Below are 18,747 nucleotides of genomic sequence, written 5' to 3' on the forward strand. Positions count from 1 at the left end.
TTCACTGCTTTCTTCAATTCTTGAGTCTACATGGCCCGCTTCAGAACTGTACGGCCTGCTTCAGAACTATATGGTCCTTGCAGCTAAATAATATGAAGTATGTTGCACAGAGAATATGCTTTTTCACTGAAACAACCCGACTTGTGTCACAATTTGTGGTAAAACTTGCCACAAAAATGTAGCCAATTTAGTTTGATATATCATTGATATATCTTTGATATGTCCACTGTAAGAATGCAGATGCAAAGTCTGTTAATTAGCTAATCTGATGGGATAACTTTTTAAGATCATTCTAAGTCCACTGCTATTTGGAATATAAAATTCATTTATGGCAACTCCATCAGCAGTGCCAGTTAGTCAGCAAATAAATAGTTTTTCTCGTTGAATTTTGACAGGAATGTGCAGGGGTATCTTCAAAGACAAAATAAAAACCTGTCAGAGAGATTGACACCTGAAGTGCTACTGTAGGAACTAACACCAATTCATAATTATGGTGCTTTCCAATTAAAATGTCTAAGAAATGTTTTATCATTATAATGTAATGCAACAAAGTAGTTACTCTAAAAATAGCTTATTTGTCTTCAGGTAATAAATTGGTTCTGATTTTCCAGTCAAAATAATGGTGAGGTTAATCGCTCTCATTGTGATTAATCAGGAAATGGTGCTATCGCTTCAGATGAGGGGGAAATGCATGGTTAAATCCATTGCCCAAATCTTGCTGCTCTGCCTCACGACAGACATGCATCAAATGGCATGAAACTGCTACAGTATTGTGCAATAAATATAAACTAAAGTTGTCACACAACATCTTGGTCATTCCAAATTACAACCCTTTTCAATGATTTGTTAAATATTGCTTCCTTTCAATCAACTAGTTTGACACTGAATATTAATAATTACAATTATGGAGTCTCACTCATTCAATACTGTTATTCAGGTTTAAATAATTAATTCAATCGTTGTAGATTTCAAATTAAAATTAAAGAAAAATGATTTTTCACTCTTTCTTTGTCTGTCCTTCCTCTCTCTCCCTGTTTCAGTGTCTGATTGGCATTTAATTCAGCCATTCTAATGTACACTTGCTCTCCATTCTTGGGTTATTGATTTTACAATGTTTCAGTCTCACTCATTTGAGAGTGACAGCATCTCCCTGTCCTGGTCAATCAGGTCCAGATCCCAGTCTCTCTCACTGTGTCACGATTAGCTCATGCTTTCTATAGGCAATATGCTTCTGAAGAAAGGTCACTGGACCTGAAATGTCAACTCTGACATCTCTCCACAGATGCTGCCAGACCTGTTGAGATTTTCCAGCAATTTCTGTGTTTGTTCCATTTACTTAGCTTTCAACCACAGAGTTAGACACACAGAGTTGTACAGCACAGGAACAGACCCTTCAGTCTAACTTGTCCATGCTGACCAGATATCCTAACTTAATCTACTCCCATCTGCTGGCACTTCGCCCATATCCCTCTAAACCCTTCCCAGTCATATACCCATCCAGATGCCTTTTAAAAAGCCTCCACCACTTCCTCTAGCAGCTCATTCTATACACGGATCACCCTCTGCTTGAAAAGGTAGCCCCTTAGGTCCCTTTTAAATCTTTTCCCCCTCACCCTAAACCTATGCCCTCTAGTTCTGGACTCCCCTAACCAGAGGAACAGACCTTGTCTATTTACCCTTTCCTTGCCCTCATGATTTTATTAACTTCTATAAGGTCACCCGTCAGCCTTCGACACTCCAGGGAAAATAGGCCCAGACTTTTTAGCCTCTCTCTATAGCTCAAACCCTCCAAATCCGGCAACATTCTTGTAAATATATTCTCAACCCTTTCAAGATTCGCAACATCTTTCCTATAACAAGGAGATTTATCTACTGATGTCCGGAGTCCTGCCCATTCCAAACCGCATACTACTTGCTCACTTGCATTATCTTCAGACTGTCATACCCCTCCTGACCCTCTTATCCTCCTCTGCTAGCTCTCAAACTGGATGTCACTAGGTTTTCCTGCTGCTATGAAAAGTGGCCAACATCAGGTTTCAGCTTGGCATCATTCAAATTCCTCTGGAGAAGAAAGTCTGACCTACTTTCAGGGTTCTTGGGGTGGGGGGGGGGGGAAACCTTGTCCAAGAGAAAGCTATTGCATCAAACTATTTGGGTCAGAGCGAACTCCTGGACTGACTTTAAGGAAAGTGGAGAGAAGTTAGGATGGAATTTCCGAGATTTGCCCTGTAGTCCCTATCATCTGCATCCACAAATTTGCCTGGCTCTCTTTTCAAATTGCTTCTTGTGCTTCAGGGAATTGCGTTGCATTGTTGCGATGGGAAGAGTTCACACTGTAATACACAAAATGCGTGTGATAGCCTGAATTGAGTTGTAAAGGATTTTGTTTTTTTCTATCCATCATCATCATTTGCCCTACCCCAACAGATTATTCAGTACATTCACATTACACAGTCGCAGTAGAAGCTCAGATTCTTCTAATTTTCCTAGACAGGCTTTTACTACAACACTTTGTTCACAATCTTCACCAGTGGCAATTTCCTCAAAGTTCAATACCTCTCTTCTGTGAATTTATGAATATCCTGTAATAGATACATTATCACTTTTGTGATTCATCCCCTTTAACCTTTCCACAAAAAGCATTCAGAAATGATTTCCACCAGACTATTATCTAATGCATTTACAGTCATCTTGCTCTTTATCTCAAAGTTCAGCTACTTACTCTCAACATTAATAAATTACTCATTACATTTTACAACTTGACTTCATTATTTATGATCAGTTTGAATAACTATCCTTGGAAACAGTCAACATGTGGAACTTTATTAATGAGTGGTTACTTCATCAAAATTAATACAATTTCTGTGCGCACTAATTTATAATTTTACAAGAGCCCATCTATTTCCATTATAAATCTGTCACTGTGTTAAGCAATGAGGCAATTTCATGAGTGGTACGTGCAAGTACCCATGGTTGTAGCAACACAATAGAGAGTGTACATTACACTCCAGGACCTTGGTGCCAAGTAAATGAAACATAAATTCATGGTAAGTGTGTGAGTTGACCAATACACAGGTTAGTGCAAAGGAACCACTGCCTGCACACTACTACATTCCTGGGAAGTTATCTTAATTCTTCTAACATTGTTGATTATTCCCTCACCCATGTGCTTAAGAATGGCATGAATTACTGTTGTTGAACATACCTTCCACTCACCTTTCAAGTTTCAGGTCTGTACACACAAGGAGGAGGACAGCTGCCTTATAATTCTTCATTTCACTGCCATACCATGTAGTCTCTCCCCATGCTCTAACTGATTACCAAATACCTTAGTTGCTTTGTGTGTGAACTGTTACTTCACTAACAGTTCTTGCATTATTAGCTGATATAATTCTAAGATAAATGAATTCCTTCATAGTATTCAATTAGTTTTCATAAATATAGATCATTGGTACCACACATAGTTCATCAGGAACTGGTTAATAGTTTGACTCAGTCTTCGTCAATCCATAGGCACTAAAGGAGCTGCAAAGGTATTCATTAAAGCTGAAGAATGTACTGGCAAATTACTGCAGATACTGGAATCTGTCCTGAAAACAATAAATGCTGGAGCTCGCAGCAGGTCAGGCAGCATCCATGGAGAGAGAGCAAGCTAACGTTTTGAGGCAAGATGACTCTTCATAAGAGCTCTGATGAAGAATCACCTAGACTTGAAACGGTAGCCTGCTGACTCAGACCATGCTGCCTGACTTGTCACGGTCCCATGTTTTCAGTGAGGAATGTATTAACTGTGTGTATTCACCAATAGTATTTTGAGACCTTGTTTGATACACACAATCCCAATATATTTTTCGCAAATTCAGATCTGAATATCACTAGCTGTATAAGCCAGTATGTTGACGTAGATGAGTGCAAACAGTACAAGGTTCAGTCCCTCCTTCACACTATTTGATAAAGGGAAAGATTCAGACAGAATGTCCCTTCAGACAGTGCCACACATTTCATCACCAAACCTTAACAGGCAATTAGATTGCCTCATAAATTTCCAAAGTCCAATGTTAAAAGCTTTGATCGAGTCAACAGATACCATTGTATGGATCTGGATTTTGCGACTACCACTTCACCTAAATTTGGAGAGGAACAAACATCTATGATTCCTTCACAAGCCTTGAATCCCCATTGGATTCACGAAGCCTGTTGACTGCTATATTCAGGGACAGATGATCAAGGAGATTTCAATTCAGAATTTGGGTTGCTGTAGGTATGAAATATCAAGACTTGCAAATACTCTGATCCTAGATTAGAGTGGTGCTGGAAAAGCACAGCAGGTCAGGCAGCATCCGAGGAGCAGGAGAATCGACGATTCAGGCATGAACCCTTCTTCGGGCTCATGCCCGAAACGTCGATTCTCCTGTTCCCTGGATGCTGCCTGACCTGCTGCGCTTGTCCAGCAACACATTTTCAGCTCTGATCTCCAGCATCTGCAGTCCTCACTTTCCCCTCACAGAAAGTTGTAACAGCTCAGTGACCGACAGTATCAGGTCGAACAAGTCATAAAACAATTGAGTTCCAGGAGGTATATTTAGCACTTATTTGGCATTTGCTGTTAGCCCTGGTTTAAATGGTCTGTCTTTGATCCATGCACGTTAGACAGCTGCTATCACTGCCTGATTTATTTGTGAATGGAACATTAGACACACATCAAAATAGGGAATTTTCATCTATCACCAGCCAGAAAAGTGCCAGGGTTTAAAGTCATGTCCTTCAGTTGGGTAACTTATAGGAATGGTTATATTATTGTTAAGCCATAAGCGACATATTTCTCAGTCTCTGGGCGGATAGCTTCAACTAACTGTTGAGTTGGATCATAGAATAGGGATATTTTCCGTGGCATGGAAGTGACTGAGATGGATGCCTTGATCTTTGCTAGTTCTTCATTGACCACATTGTACTTGGTGGCCATGATATGTTACTGGCTTTGAAGTTTAATTTGTAGGTGGTTCACTGATCTCTGTATGTGCCACTTCTTCTCTTTGACTCTGTGGATCAGAGTATTAGGTAAAAACAAGGACTGCAGATGCTGGAAACCAGAGTCTAGATCAGAGTGGTGCTGGAAAAGCACAGCAGGTCAGGCAGCATCTGAGGAGCAGGAAAATCGAAGTTTCGGGCCAAAGCCCTTCATCAGGAATGATTCCTGAAACGTTGAATGTCCTGCTTCTCGGATGCTGCCTGACCTGCTGTGCTTTTCCAGCACCACTCTGATCTAGACACTGGTTTCCAGCATCTGCAGTCCTTGTTTTTACCTAATACTCTGATCCACAGAGTCAAAGAGAAGAAGTGGCACATACAGAGATCAGTGAACCACCTACAAATTAAACTTCAAAGCCAGTAACATATCATGGCCACCAAGTACAATGTGGTCAATGAAGAACTAGCAAAGATCAAGGCATCCATCTCAGTCACTTCCACGCCACGGAAAATATCCCTATTCTATGATCCAACTCAACAGTTAGTTGAAGCTATCCGCCCAGAGACTGAGGAATATGTGGCTTATGGCTTAACAATATTATAACCATTCCTATAAGTTACCCAACTGAAGGACATGACTTTAAACCCTGGCACTTTTCTGGCTGGTGATAGATGAAAATTCCCTATTTTGATGTGAGTCTAATGTTCCATTCACAAATAAATCAGGCAGTGATAGCAGCTGTCTAACGTGCATGGATCAAAGACAGACCATTTAAACCAGGGCTAACAGCAAATGCCAAATAAGTGCTAAATATATCTCCTGGAACTCAATTGTTTTATGACTTGTTCGACCTGATACTGTCGGTCACTGAGCTGTTACAACTTTCTGTGAGGGGAAAGTGAGGACTGCAGATGCTGGAGATCAGAGCTGAAAATGCGTTGCTGGACAAGCGCAGCAGGTCAGGCAGCATCCAGGGAACAGGAGAATCGACGTTTCGGGCATGAGCCCGAAGAAGGGTTCATGCCTGAAACGTCGATTCTCCTGCTCCTTGGATGCTGCCTGACCTGCTGCACTTGTCCAACAACTTTCTGTGAACAAGCTTCAAGACCACATTTGGAGATAGTCAGTTTCAGTCATTTAGAATGCTACAAGGGAGAACATGCAGCTCTATAGGCAGATATTCACAGGGTGGTCGAAGGGCAATCTGCAGAGGACACTTCATTTATCACACTGTAGGTTCAGATGTCATTCATTCGGGGAACACAACTGTCCCTTTCGGGATATTGATGATACTATGAAATTTTTTTTAGCCCAAATATGATGGTGCTCTGACTGCACTGGGGGAGCTTCCCCTTGAATTGCTGTTGTCCTTATGATGATGACACTTTTCTAACAGCATTAGGTTGACAAACGTCAAGACATCAAGCTTTGTGCCCCTTTAAAACAACTAAAAGGCAAAGTCAGCACAGTCCTACCAGTCCGACTGTAGGTCTGCTCTCTCATTACACAGAGAGAGAGAGATGACTGGTGATGGCTTAACTAGAGGGTCACCACAGCTCAGGCGAGGGAAGAGATTGAGAGGGTATCCTCAGGAATTGAATCCATGCTACTGGTGTCACTCTGCAACGCAAATCAGCAGTCCAGCTGATCAACTCCCATATGATGAGGAATAAAATGATAACAGGTATTTAAGTTGGGAGTAGCTATTATGTAGTCGTGACACAAAGAGAATGACAGGTTTCAAGATGGTTGACTGTTTCTTGCAGCCTGAAACTGTCACCAGGTTAGTAATGTTTCCTGAGGGTTTAGGTGTATGCTGGATCAGGAAGTAAAGCTGTTCCTGTTGGAATGAAAAATTCCCCATGCTGAGAGTGGTGTCATCTAGATTTTTCTAAATTTTCTAACGGTGCGAGTGGGTTTGCTGAATTTTGAAGTAGGTGGTTTAAACTGGGCTCTTCAGTCTGTGACTCTGGAGCTGCCTGTGGCTTATTAACAATTAATAGACAGTTCACACCTTTGATTGATTAAACTCGTTTTGATAGCAATTAAATGACTTGCTCCATTTTTTTTCAAATGTTTTTATCACTGTGGATGTGACGAAGCATTGTTCAATTAATAACATTATTGTAAAATTCTTCAAAATATTTTTGAAATGGTCCGCTGCTTATTAATTATATTGGCATTTGCATAACAGTACTGTGGCTCTTAAGGTATTGCATTTTTAAACAGCATTTTGCAAAAAAAAAAGGTGCTTTTTGTTACTAAAGTTACTGATCCCTGGTTTAATGCGACACAGAGCTCAAACGTGGTCTGCACTGAGGTGAAAGTTCATTTGTTTGTTTTATGGGAAATATCTTGAGGGAAATATCAGCCCAAGCAGCTGATACCTGCAAATTTCCCGGAGAGCAGAGATATATAACTGGCTCCATGTAGGGTAACATGTCCCATTCTGGATGCTACACTTTGACAAAGGATCTGAAAGCACTGGAGAGGGATTTACTAGAATGATAGTTACAGGATTTATGAGAGAATCTCTGTTGTTCTCAGAGCACGGAAAGTGAAGACATTTGAAGAAGTGCTGAAAATCATGAATAAAAGTAAATAATGGCAAGTTATTTCCAATAACTGAAGGACTTAAGGTTTAAATGTTTTAGTAGGGTCAGAGGTGGGGGTAAAAGAGGGGGAGGTGTGGCATTGCTTGTCAAAGATAGTATTACAGCTGTGGAAAGGATGATGGATGAAGACTCGCCATCTGAGGTAGTTTGGGCTGAGGTTAGGAATAGGAAAGGTGAGCTCACCCTGTTAGGAGTTTTTTACAGGCCTCCTAATAGTCCTAGAAACGTAGAAGAAAGGATTGCGAGGATGATTCAAGTGAAGAGTGAAAGTAATAGGGTGGTTGTTATGGGGGACTTTAACTTTCCTGATATTGATTGGGAAAGCTATAGCTCAAGTTCGTTAGATGGGTCAGTGTTTGTCCAATGTGTGCAGGAGGGTTTCCTGACACAATATGTAGATAGGCCAACAAGAGGTGAGGCCATACTGGATTTGGTTCTGGGTAATGAACCAGGGCAGGTGTTAGAATTAGAGGTAGGTGAGCACTTTGGGGACAGTGACCACAATTCGGTCACTTTTACTCTAGTGATGGAGAGGGATAAGTGTGCACTACAGGGCAAGAGTTATAGCTGGGGGCAGGGAAATTATGATGCGGTGAGGCATGACTTAGGATGTGTGGCTTGGAAAAGTAAGCTTCAAGGCAAGGGCGTAATTGATATGTAGAGCTTGTTCAAGGAGCAACTATTGAGTGTCCCTGATAAATATGTACCTGTCAGGCAGGGAGGAAAGGGTCGTGTGAGGGAGCCGTGGTTTAATAAGGAATTGGAATCCCTTGTTAAATGGAAGAGGGCGGCCTATGTAAAGATGAGGCGTGAAGGTTCAATTGGGGCTATTGAGAGTTATAAGGTAGCCAGGAAGGATCTGAAGAGAGAGCTAAGAGCAGCAAGGAGGGGACATGAAACATCCTTAGTTGGTAGGATTAGGGAAAACCCTAAGGCTTTCTATAGGTATGTCAGGAATAAAAGAATGACTAGGGTAGGAATAGGTCCAGTCAAGGATAGTAGTGGGAAGTTGCGTGTGGAGGCTGAAGAGATTGGGGAGACACTGAATGAATACTTTTCGTCAGTATTCAATCAGGAACAGGACATTATTGTCAATGTGAATACTGAGTCACAATTAAGTAGAATGGATGGCTTTGAGGTATGTAGAGAAGAGGTGTTGGAAATTCTGGAAAGGGTGAAAATAGATAAGTCCCCTGGGCCTGATGGCATTTATCCTAGGATTCTCTGGGAAGCAAGGGAGGAGATTGCAGAGCCATTGGCCTTGATTTTTATGTCCTCGTTGTCTACAGGAGTAGTGCCAGAAGATTGGAGGCTAGCAAATGTGGTTCCCTTGTTCAAGAAGTTGAATAGGGATAACCCTAGTAACTATAGGCCGGTGAGTCTCACTTCTGTTGTGGGCAAAGTCTTAGAGAGAATTGTAAGGGATAGGATTTATGAACATCTGGATAGGAATAATGTGATCAAGGATAGCCAGCATGGTTTTGTGAAGGGCAGGTCGTGCCTCACAAACCTTATTGAATTCTTTGAGAAGGTGACTAAGGAGGTGGATGAGGGGAAAGCGGTAGATGTGGTGTATATGGATTTTAGTAAGGCGTTTGATAAGGTTCCCCATGGTAGACTACTGCAAAAAATACGGAGGTATGGCATTGAGGGTGAGTTGGAGGTTTGGATTAGGAGTTGGCTGGCCGGAAGAAGACAGAGGGTAGTAGTTGATGGCAAAGGTTCATCTTGGAATGCCGTTAGTAGCGGTGTTCCGCAAGGATCTGTTTTGGGACCATTGCTGTTTGTCATTTTTATAAATGACCTGGAGGAGGGGTTAGAAGGTTGGGTGAGCAAGTTTGCAGATGATACGAAAGTTGGAGGAGTTGTAGACAGTGAGGAAGGACGTGGCAGGTTACAGCGGGATATAGATAAGCTGCAGAACTGGGCAGAAAGGTGGCAAATGGAATTCAATGTAGCTAAGTGTGAGGTGATTCACTTTGGTAAGAGTAACAAAAAGATGGGGTACTGGGCTAATGGTCGGATACTTGGTAGTGTGGATGAGCAGAGGGATCTTGGTGTCCATGTACACAGATCTCTGAAAGTTGCCACCCAGGTAAATAGTGCGGTGAAGAGGGCATATGGCGTATTGGCTTTTATTGGTAGAGGAATTGAGTTCCGGAGTACTGAGGTCATGTTGCAGTTGTATAAGACTCTGGTGCGGCCGCATCTGGAGTATTGTGTGCAGTTTTGGTCGCCATACTATAGGAAGGATGTAGAGGCACTGGAACGGGTGCAGAGGAGGTTTACCAGGATGTTGCCTGGTATGGTAGGAAGATCGTATGAGGAAAGGCTGAGGCACTTGGGGCTGTTTTCATTGGAGAAAAGAAGGTTTAGGGGTGACTTGATAGAGGTGTACAAGATGATTAGGGGTTTAGATAGGGTCGACAGTGAGAATCTTTTTCCACGTATGGAGTCAGCTATTACAAGGGGGCATAGCTTTAAATTAAGAGTGGGTAGGTATAGGACAGATGTTAGGGGTAGGTTCTTTACTCAGCGAGTCGTGAGTTCGTGGAATGCCCTGCCAGTAGCAGTGGTGGACTCTCCCTCATTATGGGCATTTAAGCGGGCATTGGATAGGCATATGGAGGATAGTGGGCTAGTGTAGGTTAGGTGGGCTTGGATCGGCGCAACATCGAGGGCCGAAGGGCCTGTACTGCGCTGTATTCTTCTATGTTCTATGTTCTATGACTGATAACCAGAAGCCACAGATATAAAGTGACGGGCAAGCAAATTAGAGATGGCATAGGAAAACCAGTTTTAAGCAATGAGTGGTTAGGATTTGGAACGCACGACCTGATGGTGGGGTAGTAACTGATTCATTGACAGTTTTCAAATGGAAATAGGATGAATACAAGGAGATAAACATTGAAGAGATCAGGAGAGTGAGACTAACTGGATTGCTCTTCAGAAAAGCTCAACACAATCGACTGAGTGGATAGTCTGTTTCTGTCCTATATTAATCTATGATTCTTTTCGATGTGATCCTTATTATTTGACTTGTCGAATTCCTGACATCTTATTCTTCACACCCTTCTAAATCTAGTGGACACTGTTTTATTGTGCATTCCTGCTTTAATACATAGACTCTATGTTCTGATTTCCTCATAACAACCGTAAGATTGCAGAAACTTGCTTATAAAGTGAACCATTTGGGTTGGCATGGCATCCATAATTGCTGACTGATGCACTCGGAACACCTTTTAGCATTTTAACTGTATTAAGAGGGTTTGCAAGTGTGTTTAGATTGATGTATCAGTTGTAAGTTGATTCTAATTCACAAGGAAGTGCACTGAGTGCATTTGTGTGTTTATGAGACCACAATAAAACCAGGCCAAAAAAAATCCTAAACTTCTCATTTGTTTCACTATCAGCTTTTTGAGGAATTTGTTCATGCATTACACATACGCACATTGGAAGGTATAATCCCAAATAGAGAGGGGCTGAGCAAGGAGGTGAGATTAGAGAAGCTTGAGGTATACAGTCTGCAAAGCAGAATGCTTTGGTAAATCTCAGAAAGGTTTCAAAGTTTACTGAATAATAAATTCAAAGTAAACCCTGATAACCTTTTCAGGAGCATCAGAGGGCCTCAAGGGTTGGAATAATCTTCCAGACAAGATTACATAATTGAAATCATAGGTGAGGCACAATGCTCAGGTACAAAAGAATTGGGGTTGAGGTGGTTGAGATTCAAAAACATAGCTATTTGTTGCCCTTGACTGTTCTTGTGTTCTTGTTCTGTTTGGTTGTAACAAATAGAAAACACAATCCATTTCACTGAAGTGTAATTTTCAATTTTATAAATCCTCTGGGGATCGCAAGAGTTGGCAAAGATGAGCGGAGACTTGAGTTTACAATAAATCTCATCTATTTTGCAGTGACAGGTCAATGTGATGCCCAGGGTTGCCATGTATTTCTCAGCTTTAGTCATTCGGAGAAGACCACGGTGAGCAGTACCATTTCATTGTTCACGACAACGGTGATTGACTAAAACTTCGCTTTCACTAGCACAATCGTGTGATCACTCTAAACACAGAACAACCTAAAAAATACCTCAAACGGGTTACAACAGAGCTGTTGCAGTTACTGGATCAACTTGGCAAAAAGTCATTTACAAAAGGGCATTCTTTTGGAGGCCAATATTATTTATCAAAAGAACGTATGCTTTTACGTTTATCACAAAATATAATTAGTGCTGAGGATGCTGAGAATCAATTACAATGATAAATTTTGCATTTTAAAAATGTTTTTCTCATTAAATAATGTGCCTCTTGTTTTTAAATTCGGGATGGGAGCTTCGCTGTCAAGACCTGCATTTCTTGCCCATCTCTGATTGGCTGTCAGACCTTGCAGCTGAGTCACCTTGAACCTCTGTAGCCCAGAAGCTGTAGGTGCACTGATAAGGAAGGGGCTCCAGCACAGTAATCTTGTGACAATAAAGGAACACAATACATTTCCAAGCCATGATGGTGACTGGCTTGAAGGAGGACCTCCACACAGTGACATTCATGTACACCTATTGCCTTTCTTCATATAGGTGTAGAAGTTGCATATCTTGGAAGGTATTGGAATAGGAAACTAGGGTAGGTACTGGAGGATTTGAGCTATAGTGAGAGGCTAAATAGGCTGGGACTGTTTTCCCTGGAGCATCGGAGGCTGAGGGGTAACCTTATAGAGGTTTATAAAATCATGAGGGGCATGGATAGGATAAATGGACAAAGTCTTTTCCCTGGGGGGGTCCAAACTAGAGGGCATAGGTTTAGGGTGAGTGGGGAAAGATATAAAAGAGACCTAAGGGGCAACCTTTTCACGCAGAGGATGGTATGTGTATGGAATGAGCTGCCAGAGGAAGTGGTGGTGGCTGCTACAATTGCAACATTTAAAAGGCATTTGGATGGGTATATGAATAGAAGGGTTTGGAGGGATATGGGCCAGGTGCTGGCAGGTGGGACTAGATTGGGTTGGGATATCTGGTCGGCATGGACGGGTTGGACCGAAGGGTCTGATTCCGTGCTGTACATCTCTATGACTCTATGTACGGAACAACCTTGGTTATCCAAACATCAATTATCCGAATTTTGGATTATGCAAACAAGATCTCAAGGTCCCGTAAAAATGTTATCTGTTATCTGAATAATCAGTTATCCGAACAAAATACTCCCACCCATCTCGTTCAGATAATCAAGGTTGTTCTGTACACGATAAACAGTGTGACCATTGTGCTCCATGGTTGAGACAGTGAAGGGTTATGCTGGTGGAAGGGGTACCCAATTGAAAAGACTTGGTCCTAGGTTGAGTCAAGTTCCCTCAAAGACTGTCATTCTCACCATAACTCTTGAGTTGAGCTATTTTGTCTCTGTCTGGACTGAGGTTGTAATGGGGTCTGGTACTGGAATGACCTCGGAGTACCCAGACTGACTACAGGTGAGTAGGTTATTACTGTATAAGTGCTGCTTGATAGCACTGCCATTGACACCGTCCATCATTTTGCTGAAGATTAATAGTAGACTGGTGGCGTGTGAATTGAATTGGTTGGATTTGTCCTGCCTTTTGTGGATATGACATAGCGAGTCAACTTTCACTTTACTGGGTCAATGTTGTAAGCTTACAGGAACATCTTAGCTAAGAATGTGACCAGATCTGCTGCACAAGTTATCAGGCGTACAGTGTTAATAGGCATATAGTGAGGGCATTGCTAGAGCCCAATGCAATATGCAGTGCCTGCAGCATTTTCTTAATATCAGGTAAGGTGAACTGCACTGGCAGAAGTTGGCATTTCTGATACTGAAGACCTCAAGAGGAGGCCAAAGCAGATTATCCACTTTGCAGTGTTGGCTGAAGATGGTTGCAAATTATTCAGACTTAGTCCTGCACTAACATACTAGACCCCAATTTGTGGAAGGGGACGTTTATCCAATTTGTACCTTCTGTTGGTCCTGTACTATGATTCCAGTATTAAAATGACTCCGTTTTAGAGAGTGCATGTTTACTAATTCTCACAGCTTTACCAAATCTGAGGTGCTTTATGAAATGTTCAGATTAGGATTAACAGTACAGTTACTCTATGGATTTGTCTGAGCACTTTTTATCACACTCGGTTTGTTTCTCATTTAAGCGGTTTACAATTAAATTCAGCAGGTCGGGCAGCATCTGTGGTGAGAAAGCAGAGTCAACATTTCGAGTCTAGTGACCCTTCTTTGGTTCTGAAAAAGGGTCACAGGGTTGAAATAGCAACTCTGATTTCTCTCCACAGATGCTGCCGGCAATTTTTATTTTTGTGTCTGACTTCCAGCCTTTCCTGCTCTTTGTGTTTTATCATTATTAAATTGCTTTGATCCAGGTTTAAAATTGCTATTAAAAATTATAAGAGTGCAAGCATTTGTTAAATTAAAACATGATTTACATTCCAGTTAGTCTAATAGTTTAAAATCTATTTTCTTATATGTGTTGATCTTCCGACGCACTCCCACCCAAGACAATGCTCCATTTGCTCAGCTTTGTCACACAATTGCTAGGGTCTCTTCACTATGCTTCAAGTTCCTGGGAAAAATCAGTTTGTTATAAAGAAAGTTACTGCAAATTTGCATCAAATTCATATGAGCTGAATCAATTGATAAACATTATAAATGGTTTCATTCACACCAGTTAGTGTGAATTTCTGGTGGGGAAGCTGGTGACCATTAAACTCCATTTGGAATGCCTCAAATGGAAAACAAACTCCATCCACGTTTCTTGTTGCCGTGGTAAGGCTGCCAACATCATCAAATACCCCTCCCACCCCGGTAATAGAAGGGCTTATGCCGGAAACGTTGATTCTCCTGCTCCTCGGGTATTGTCTGACTTGCTGCGCTTTTCCAGCCCTACACATTCCGCTTCCAACCTCCTCCTTCAGGCAGAAGGTACTGAAGCTCAAACACGTGCACCAACAGATTCAAGAACAGCTTCTTCCCAGCCATTATTAGACTGCTGAATGGACCTCTCCAATTTCAACCTAACGTTGACATGCTTTTGTGCACCTCCCGTGCAGTTGTAACCTTGTATGCCTCACTCTGACTAAACACCCAATGATCTGTATGTCCTTGTATGTTATGTACTGCTGTACTGTACTGCTTGCAAAGCAAAACTTTTCACTGTACTTCAGTACATGTGACAACAAATCAAATCTAGCAAAATTCTTCATGTGCGAAAAGTGAGCAAACAACATGCAGACTGTCCATAAAAACCTCTGCTCGAGAGGTAATCAGGTCTGTCACTTCAGCCATTCTTTCTCTCATAAGAACATAAGAGATAGGAGCAAGAGAAGGCCAGTCATATCTTCAATCTCACTCCACCATTCAATGGGATCACGGCTGATCTACTCAAACACCATTTTCCTGCACTGTCCCCACACTCTTCAGTCTCTGAACATGCAGAAATCTATCAATCACGATTGTATGTCCAAATCCTGCTGGGATACAGACTTCGAGAGATTCACCAGCCTCTGAATGACGAAAATCCACCTTAATTTAGTCTTAACTGATCTGTCCTTTATTCTGAGACTCGGTCTCCTGGTGCCAAACCCCTCTAGTCAGGGGAAACATCCTTCCTGCACATACATTGCTGATCAGAATGCAAGGGCTTTGTATATTTGAGTGAGGGTCTCTGTCATTCTTTTAAGCTCCAGAAAATTTGGCCCAGTCCATTTAATCTTTCCTCAGCCCAGGAATCGGTTTGGGGAACCGTCTTTGCACTCCTTCTGTGGAATGTATGTCTCAAGTTATTTGTTCTTTTCTGGCAATTAGTACTTTATGATTTTGTCATAATCTACCAAACATTTCACAGGATATTTAACAATATATTAAACTTATAATAAATGATTAATTTTCTTTTGAGATCCAAGTACTATGCATTCCCCTGCCTCCCCTTAAATTTGTAAATGTTAATAAATATGTAACTACTTCAGAAAGACATCAAAACAAACTCTATAAAAGGGCCTGTATGAAGGATTTTCATGTTGCAATGTATCTTCAGCACTTAAAGAAAACAATCTTTAGATTCCTCTCAGAATGACATAACGATATGTGCTAAATCACACATTAAAATGTCAGGTATTTAATGGTAAGATCATAATTTTAATAAAATCAAGCATTACAGTCAGGAATTCTATAGAAGCTAAAATATGAAACAAATTCAACAAAAAAGACTCCTTTTATGGTCATGCATAATCATTTCCTACATTTTGTTATCAAAAATAAAATATATAAAATCCAGAAGGCAAGTAAGAATGGGTTACTGGATGTCTGTAATAGCAAAATGAGTTGATTTATGCCCTGTATTGCCTTTCACTTTCATAATGAATGGACTGGGGACACAAAACACATGCAATTACAACTCAGGTCAATTTCTAAGTCGCAAATATTGTGCTTTAAAACATGGACCATGGCAACATCTTGCGGGGGCTAAATTTACTACAATGTAAAAACAGCAAGGTTACAGAAAGATTTATGATATGAAGTAACAGGATAATTGCACAGGACTTGCCCACAAATTCATGTAAAGCAGAACTTTGAGAGAGCTGAGGCAGGCCCCGCAGTAGCTCAATATTCCGACAAATACATTTTATGGCAAAGAGAATTAAAAGGTGATGTCGAGACAATGTGAGATGTCTTTATTTATCTATTTGTTCAAACCTCCCCACAGCCTGACCTTGTACAGGCATTGAAAATGTCAAGAGGTAGCTTTGGAAACCTTTTGCTGCTAAATGTGTTGTCTTCAGACAATGACACTGTGTTGTGCTGTGTCTCATCTTGAAACGATTCAGCTATTCATTGCAGGAGGCAAATTCCTTGTGGGCCAATCTCTTTGCCAGAGTGACTCCCCTTTCATAAAACAATTACAGCGCAGTACAGGTCCTTCGGCCCTCCATGTTGCACTGACCTGTGAAACCAATCTGAAGCCCATTTAATCTACGCTATTCCATTATCATCCATATGTTTATCCAATGACTATTTAAATGCCCTTAGAGTTGGCAAGTCTACTACTGTTGCAGGCAGGGCGTTCCATGCCCTGACTGATCTCTGAGTAAAGAACCTACTTCTGACACCTGTCCTGTATCTATCACACCTCAATTTAAAGCTATGTCCCCTCATGCTAGCCATCACCATCTGAGGAAATGCAGGATAGGACCACAGTTTGGAAAGTTCTTTGCTTCAGCCACCCTGGCCAAGCATCCTTGGTGTTGGGGTAGGTGGCTGTTCTCATCCTTTTCCTTTCTGGAGGGAATGCCTGCTCGTTGAACTGTTCCACCACGCCTGCCTTGGGCTTTACGAAAGCTGATCAACTCAATGGTTGAATCTTCCACCCCGTAATGATGTTGGGTTTTCATTTTGGTACCATAGTTTTGCACTCAACGAATCAACTTCCCTTTGTCTCCAATTGACTTTCTCGCAACTGGAGTTGCATTAGGTGTCACCTAATGCAACTCCAGTTAGTCGAAGCAGAAATATGACGGGTGTGCACAAACGCAGCTAATCTCCAGTAGTCAGTCCAGCAATTTTGGCTCATCCAGGGCATTGGTCTATTAAATTTTCTGTTCGCCAGCTGGGAATGGCTGCTTAATGCACCATAAACAGAGGTTTGGCTGACCTGAATTTGAATCATCACAATTCCACCCTATCAATCGATCAGTAATTTCCCACATTTACAATGCAATTTAATGCTTTTGCTTGCTCAAGTAATGCAGATGGGCAATACCTTACATTTTTGATTCAAAGGTAATTGTAAGTACAAATTAAAGCTCAGGAGTAGTGACACTGTACTGACTATCTTGGAGGTGAAACTCAGAAATGGACTCACTGGCATAGATAGAAAGGAATAGTGCAATTGGTTATCATGAGTTCTCACATCGCCTCACTCCCAAAGTTGCTTTCACTCCCCCCCCACCCCGCCAGGTTACATATCACCTCAAAAACAAGTGCACTTCCACGTGAATGCCATAAACTGACTTTTAGGAGCTGTACATATTTCATCAATGCATTCCCAAAATATTCCCACTTTCACCCATTCAGAGGCTGGGACAGCCTGGGAGTTTAGAGGGAGGTCAGATTGCTGGGCTTTTAGGTAAAAATCCCTCCATTTTTAATGGGTTTTCAGGACAGGAATCAGATTCAAGATGATGCCCACTATTAGAAAAAAGGTGAGGATTTTCAAAGATCCACTAACTCAGAGCTCAGCAAGGTGCCACCTTGCAGCTTATGATACTGAACCTTCAAACTCACAAACCCACGGGGGGTGGGGGGGTGGGTGGGGTGTGTGGGCTGTGATACACACTTCAGGGAGCCCAAGTACTGAGAGCAGGCCAGGGTTCGGAGTTGGATATGGGTGTATTGACCCTCTTCCAGAAGGCTTTTCTTCAGGGTTCGCAGTGTGTTTTGTGTCCAACAAACCAGTCCCACCTCCCACACTTCTGCAATAGAGCGGTAGAGATGAAACTGGCAGAGAAAGACTAAATGCAAGAAATCCTCTTAGTTCCACCTTCCTTAATGCAAGTTGGCGTGCCAGCAAAACATTAAGTGGAAAGTCAAGCAAAAAATGTTAGCTCTTTACTGGAGTCAGCAATGAAGCACAGCAGCAGGAGTTCTGTGATCAATGTATCTCATTGTTCAACGTGACTATTTCGTAAAGCTGTGCTTTGATGCTGCTAAGGACACCACAAACTGTATAGTATGCAGCACATGTGAACTGATTTGTCTTATGGTAAGAAATATCTGAAAATAATACTTGTTCCTGTTTACTTGTGGAAATTGGCTCTTCAAGTAATTCTTCAAGTAATAGTGAAGGCGGTGTTTGGTATGCTTTCCTTTATTGGTCAGAGTATTGAGTACAGGAGTCAGGAGGTCATGTTGCGGCTATACAGGACATTGGTTAGGCCAATTTGTTGGAATATTGCATGCAATTCTGGTCTGCTTCTTATCGGAAAATGTTGTAAAACTTGAAAGGGTTCAGAAAAGATTTACAAAGATGTTGCCAGGGTTGGAGGATTTGAGCTACATGGACAGGCTGAATAGGCTGGGGCTGTTTTCCCTGGAGCGTCGGAGGCTGAGGGGTGACCTTACAGAGGTTTAAAAAATTATGAGGGGCATGGAT

General features: G+C 41.6%; 1 protein-coding gene across 6 annotated transcripts in view; it reads right to left on the reverse strand.

The window, feature by feature from the left end:
* The window catches only part of unc13c (unc-13 homolog C (C. elegans)), a 582,280-nt gene that overhangs the window by 18,412 nt on the left and 545,121 nt on the right, over positions 1-18,747 (reverse strand). The gene's annotated exons all lie outside the window — the stretch shown is intronic.

This window comes from Chiloscyllium plagiosum, unplaced genomic scaffold (assembly GCF_037043375.1).
Source record: "Chiloscyllium plagiosum isolate Xiang-an unplaced genomic scaffold, Cpla_swu_hap1 HiC_scaffold_39, whole genome shotgun sequence".
Classification (NCBI taxonomy): domain Eukaryota; kingdom Metazoa; phylum Chordata; class Chondrichthyes; order Orectolobiformes; family Hemiscylliidae; genus Chiloscyllium; species Chiloscyllium plagiosum.